Source organism: Nematolebias whitei, chromosome 14 (assembly GCF_014905685.2).
Source record: "Nematolebias whitei isolate Nwh7 chromosome 14, NemWhi1, whole genome shotgun sequence".
Taxonomy (NCBI): Eukaryota; Metazoa; Chordata; class Actinopteri; order Cyprinodontiformes; family Rivulidae; genus Nematolebias; species Nematolebias whitei.
Window position 1 is genome coordinate 16,294,678 of NC_056511.1, and position 5,768 is coordinate 16,300,445.

The following is a 5,768-nucleotide window of genomic DNA, read 5'->3' on the forward strand; positions in this document are numbered from 1 at the left end:
TATATATATATATATATATATATATATATATATATATATAGACCAAGGTTTTTACAGAGAACATCTTGAAAAATATGAAGAACAAAATACAGATTTCCATTTATTAATGACACTTCTGCATTCATCTTATCTGGAGGAACTAGAACCACAAACACTGTTGTCTGCCATTGTAAAATAATATTCCCTGACGCTCCTCCCCAATGCGTAAGATGCGTCAAAAGTGGACCAATAACAAGCAAGCTTTCAAGATGGACATTTGCCAGAACCAATTGGAACATTTTTCATCGGTGCTGTCAAAATCATCATAGTCATTGATTAAATTCTGACACTATCCATTCACAAAAACATAAAACATCCTTCGGGGCCCCTGAAATGCCGGGGCCCCGGGCTGCAGCCCCTGTAAGCCCCTGCTAAAATCCGGCCCAGGCTACTGGTACTAGTGATGACAAAACACCCACATGTCAAACGCTGAGGCATCAAATGTGCATTGTACCAAGTTAATAACACAAAATTAGTATAAAAATAGAGAGAAATGGCATTTTCTTCAAAAAATAAATAAGTGCTGAATAAATGTTGGCCTTCTTTTAAAGAAGCTGCAACTAAGCTGTTAAGGCTAAAAAGAACAAAACACCAGCTATAAGCTATTCAAAGCAAAATGCAAGTTGAAAATGGCCTAACAGTTAAAAACTAAAATTAACAATTAAAAGCTAAATTTAGCAAAAGCTAGCCAAAAGAACCAAAGTGCAGGCTAGAAGCTAAAAGCATCAAAATACTCATTAAAGTACCAAACAGCTGCCTACAAGCTAAAGGTAGCAAAAGCTTAGCAAAAAGCTAAGAATAAGAAAAGGTTAATCATATCTAAAAGTAGCAAAAGGCTAGCAAAAAGAATTAGATGATAAATAAAAGCTAAACTTAACAAATTAAAAGTTAAATTTAGCCAAAGCTAGCCAAAAGAACCAAAATGTAAGCTAGAAGCTAAAACCATGAACATGCTCATTAAATTACCAAAAGTCTGACTACAAGCTAAATGTAGCAAAGGTTTAGCAAAAAGCTAAGAATAAGAAAAGGTTAATCATAGGCTAAAAGTAGCAAAAAGGCTAGCTAAGTATTAGATGTTAACTTAAAGCTAAAAATAGTTAAACAGTGGCTAAAAGCTAAAAATACCAAAAGGTTAGCTAAGAGCTAAAAGTAGTATTACGACAGCAAGGGGGGAGTGGTGGCGCAGAGGTTAGAGAAGATAGGCCTGCGATCAGAAAGTCGCAGGTTCAACTCCCGGTACCGTCAACATCAAAATGTGGGTTGAAAAGGTGAAACACCCACACCTACCTCCACCCTCACCTGCCCCACCCTGGGCCCCTGAGCAAGGCCCTTAACTCCCCCATTTGCTCTCAAGAACAGGTCTCTCTTGAAAATGAGTTCTCGTGACTCAATGAGACTACCTGTTTAAAGTAGCAAAAATTACCATGAAAAGCTTGAATGTATCTGAAAACAGCTGAAATTAGCTAAAAATGCTAAAAAAAAAAAAAGTAGAAAAAAGGTAGAAGAAGCTTAAATTAGTAGAAAAAGGCAGAAAGAAACCTTTTTGCCCAATTTGGCTAAAAGAAGCAGAAAGTAGTACAAAAACATGGAAATTGTCTGAAAAAAGCTGAAATCAGCAGAAAACAGCAGAAAAGCAGCTAAAAAAAAAAAATCAGAAAGAAGCGTAAGTTACCAGAAGGAAGTGGAGAGAGCATATTTTTTTCTGAATTAGGCTGAAAAAATTTTTTAAGCGAGTACAAAAAAATGTGGAATTAGCTGAAAAAGCTAAAATTAGCATAAAACAGCTAAATAGTAGGTGAAATAGCAGAAAAAGCTCAAACTAGCAGAAATAAACTGAAAGGAGCATAACAAGCTGAAAATAGCAGAAATAAGTTTGAAGAAGCACAAAGATGTTGTAGTTAGCAGGAAGAAGCTGAAAGGAGTACAGAACAGCTGGAAAAAACAGCTGAAATTAACTGAAACTAGCTGATTTTATTTTCGTGCACAAGGAAGCTAACAGAAACTGAACCAGAACAAAATGTGAAAGGAGCAGTCAAAGGTTCTAAACACATCTAAAGACTTGAAGGATGTAAAATGAGCTCAGTTCATTTTCTATGAGGAAAAATGGCAAAAAAAGGCTAAATATTTCAAAAAGCTAAAGCACCAATACCTTCTCCTGAAAGAGCTGAATGTTTTAATATATGATTAAATGAAGTAGCACAAAAATTGTGGAATGAGAAAGATGCTGAAAAACATACGGAAGAAAAATGGATCAATGCTTCATAAGCGCTCACACTATGAGACAAATATTCTGAAAAGTATAAAAGTTTTTTTTTAAGTCGTAGCACCCATTTCCTGAATGGAATGAATGTTTTGAAATATGAATGACTAAAATAGCACAACAAAGTTAGACTGCAAAAAACATAAAAATAAAAATAAAAAACCATTACAGGAAGACAACAGGCTGACTCAGCATCCAGAGTCACAGAGTCACTTCCAGACCACTTGTCCTTCAGCTGCTGTGTTTTACCGCAGGTCTGTCTTTAGCCTGTCTGAAACCGTGACTGCTCTTCCACCATCACTCTGACAGAAACAATCCCGGCACTTGTCGTCAGCGTTTAAACCCCGGTGCAGTTTATGCATCGAGGCAGTGAGCGTTATACCTCACTGCAACTGTTTCGCCCCATCCTCTCTTATCGTCCTCTATTTCTGGACTTTAGCCGTCTTTCAAGAATGCTGCTGCTGCAGTCATGTCTAGACCGCTGAGATTAACGGGCCGTTTCTGTGAAAGCAGCCGCGACTAAACTCATCACACCATGAGAAGCTGCTGGTGTTTGACTTCTGATGCATGATAAAACACACATGTTTAAAACATAGCTCTTTATTTTAACTGAACACAAATTCAAGCAGCAGCATAATGTGTAGATTATACATTGGATGTGTTTTTCATTTGTCTTGTCTGGGTCTGGACGCAGTACATGAGATTATGTGTATGACTGTATAGTCCCTTTTAACTGCATGTACGCTAAAAAATATTAATGTTACAGCATCATACAGGAAGTATCCAGTTTGTGCCATAAATTATGCAGTTTTGAGACAAAAGGATAATTTAGGAGCAACAAAATCACGAGTGTGTTTCAAAGACTTTTTCTAAATTGTGGTGAAAAAGAACGCATCTTTATGTGTATTTTGAATTTTGCTAAATGAATGCAACTCTGCGCTGCTGTGCGGCTTCACGTTTCCTGTTTGGCAAGACAACAATGAGCAGCAACGAGCGTGTGCAGTTAGAAAGACAGCGGCCATGACATCACTGACCAACAGGGCCAAACCGCACGGCTGTTTTGATCCGACCACCTGTTAATGTTCCATTTCCCTAATGCTGGGAATCACACGCACACGTGCGCGTGCACACACACACACACAGGCCGCATTGACTCCCATTCATTGTGCAGTCAAACCTTAAAGGGATGCTTCAGATCTTTGGAGTTCTGTGGAAAGATTATGAGCAACAAATATCCTACCTGTTGTAGATGGCTCTTTGAGCAGCCTCGTTTTGGAGAAATGGAGTTTATATCTAATCAGATTAACGAGCATACAGCTGAGGAGGGACCAAAACAGATTGCTTCTGTCCTAAAGCGATATTGATAAGCATGGCTGAGCGTGATTCGTTATATAAATTTAGAAAAGGTACATAGATCGTGTGTAAATTTGTTCATCTTTGTCAGACTTTTGTGTTTGTGTAATAATAATCATAATAACTGCTATTTGTTTGATTAGACAAGTAGAATAAATGAAGTGAAACCAAAGTATAGTTTAAATGATTTAATGACCATTAGGCGGACGCTATGGCCGTCAGTTTACAAATAGCAGCAGCTAGCTTTAGCATTTCCTTTGCAGCCTGGGATACTTCGTACATGAATGAAATGTTAATGAAATAAAGTGGAGTTGACAGCAAAGTAAAAATTGTTTTCTAAACATGAAATGTTTGCTGGTTTCAAACAAGTCTGTTTTGGTCTTAGAGCAGCTTTTAACCTGTCAGTCCAGTCAAAATTTGATTCTATTTCTTAAAACCGAGCCCATTGAAAGAGCTATCCACAACAAGTAAGACGTTGATTGTTTATATTCTTTCAGCAGAACACCTACAAAGAGCCGAACAATCCCTTCAATCTAAACTCTTATTTCTAGCAGCAAGCTCGAGTGTAAAAATGACCTTTTTTTATTTTTAGCCTGATCTTGAAGTAAAAACTCTCAAATGAGGAAGTTTTGAAATGTTCCTGTAGACTTAATAAAACAACAAGTTATAATTTATTTTAGACGTGTTTGCGTGTGTAAATCTTGGCTAATTGTGTGTAAAAAGCTGAACTGTGTGGTCCCGCAGGCCTGCCAGACACAAACACACACACAGTATGTGGTGCAGTGTGGCGGCAGTAATGTGAGACTGCCGGCGTGAAGTAGTGTTCAGCGCAGTGTGGTTGCTTACCCCCCCCCCCCCCCACACACACACACACACACACCCACTCCACAAAAAGTTACAATCAGTCCTAATTCTGATCACCTGAGGCAAAACCAGCAAAAACTTTTTTCTCTGTCCTCACTCTGGCACTCTTTGCTGCCTCTCATAAATAAAAAAAAAATTAAAAAAAAAAAACCGTCAGGAATAAAAACTGGATGTGATCAGAAAATGTTTCCCACTCAGCAGAAGTAATCCCAGAGGGGCCCCCTTTTCCCGCTGCGGGAGTTACGCCCCTGCTCCTCAACACCCGCTCACCGCCTCCTCGCTCTGATCACAGCAAGAGAAGCGCACGCAAAAACGCCCGAAGCCGTGCGGCGTGCACGTGCGCGCGCGCGTGTATGCCCCCGCCCACATATCACACGCATGAGCGCTCATGTCTAGAGGAAGAGGAGGACGGCGGTGGATCAGCTTATTGTCAGGTAACACTGTGACAGACTCCTGGCAGTGTGTGTGTGTGTGTGTGTGCGCGTGCGCGTGCGTTTACCTGTTTAGTCATGGAGTCTATGAGTCGGACATAGAAGTCCTGCTCTGTTCTGATGCCTGTTGGGAGCAAGAGGACAGAAAATGATCAGACAGTGACAAAAACATTAAGTCACATTCTTTTTGCAAGAAAATGTTGATTCATGCAGATTTAAAGCAACAAGTTCTATTTGAGTTTTATTTGTTTTGTTTTAGATGGTTATAAAATCCTAAAGCTGTTTCCTGTTTTCATTTTTGCTCCTTGATAAGTAATTAAATGCAACAATTAATAACATTTAAAGGCTTAAAGTGTAAACTTTGCATTTTGTTAATAATGGCCAGAGGCTCTTGTATATAATTTTTTTTAAGTCTCAGTTTGTGCAATTTTTTATACTTGTGAAACAGTAAAATAGAATAATTTTTAAAAAAGTCTGATTTCATGTTTTAATCATCTACTTTGGTTAATCATTAAACACTTAAAACATCAACAAGTGAAGGCCTCATGTTGCTGCAATTTGTTGCCTCAATCCAGGCCGAAGTCTAAATATTCCTGGTGCTTTCTACATCTCAGGCCCTGCTTTCCATGGAGGGCGGCCTAATTTAGGGACAGTGACAGTGATGAAGACGCAGCTGCAGCAGATGTGCTCACATGACATGGACAAGCTGTTGCAGCCTCATGCTCCTCTGCAAGAGGTTTTATCCACATTAAAGCTCAAACACACCCCTCCCCCTGTGTGTGTGTGCGTGCGTGTAGAGTGCATATTGATCCCCAGCTGAT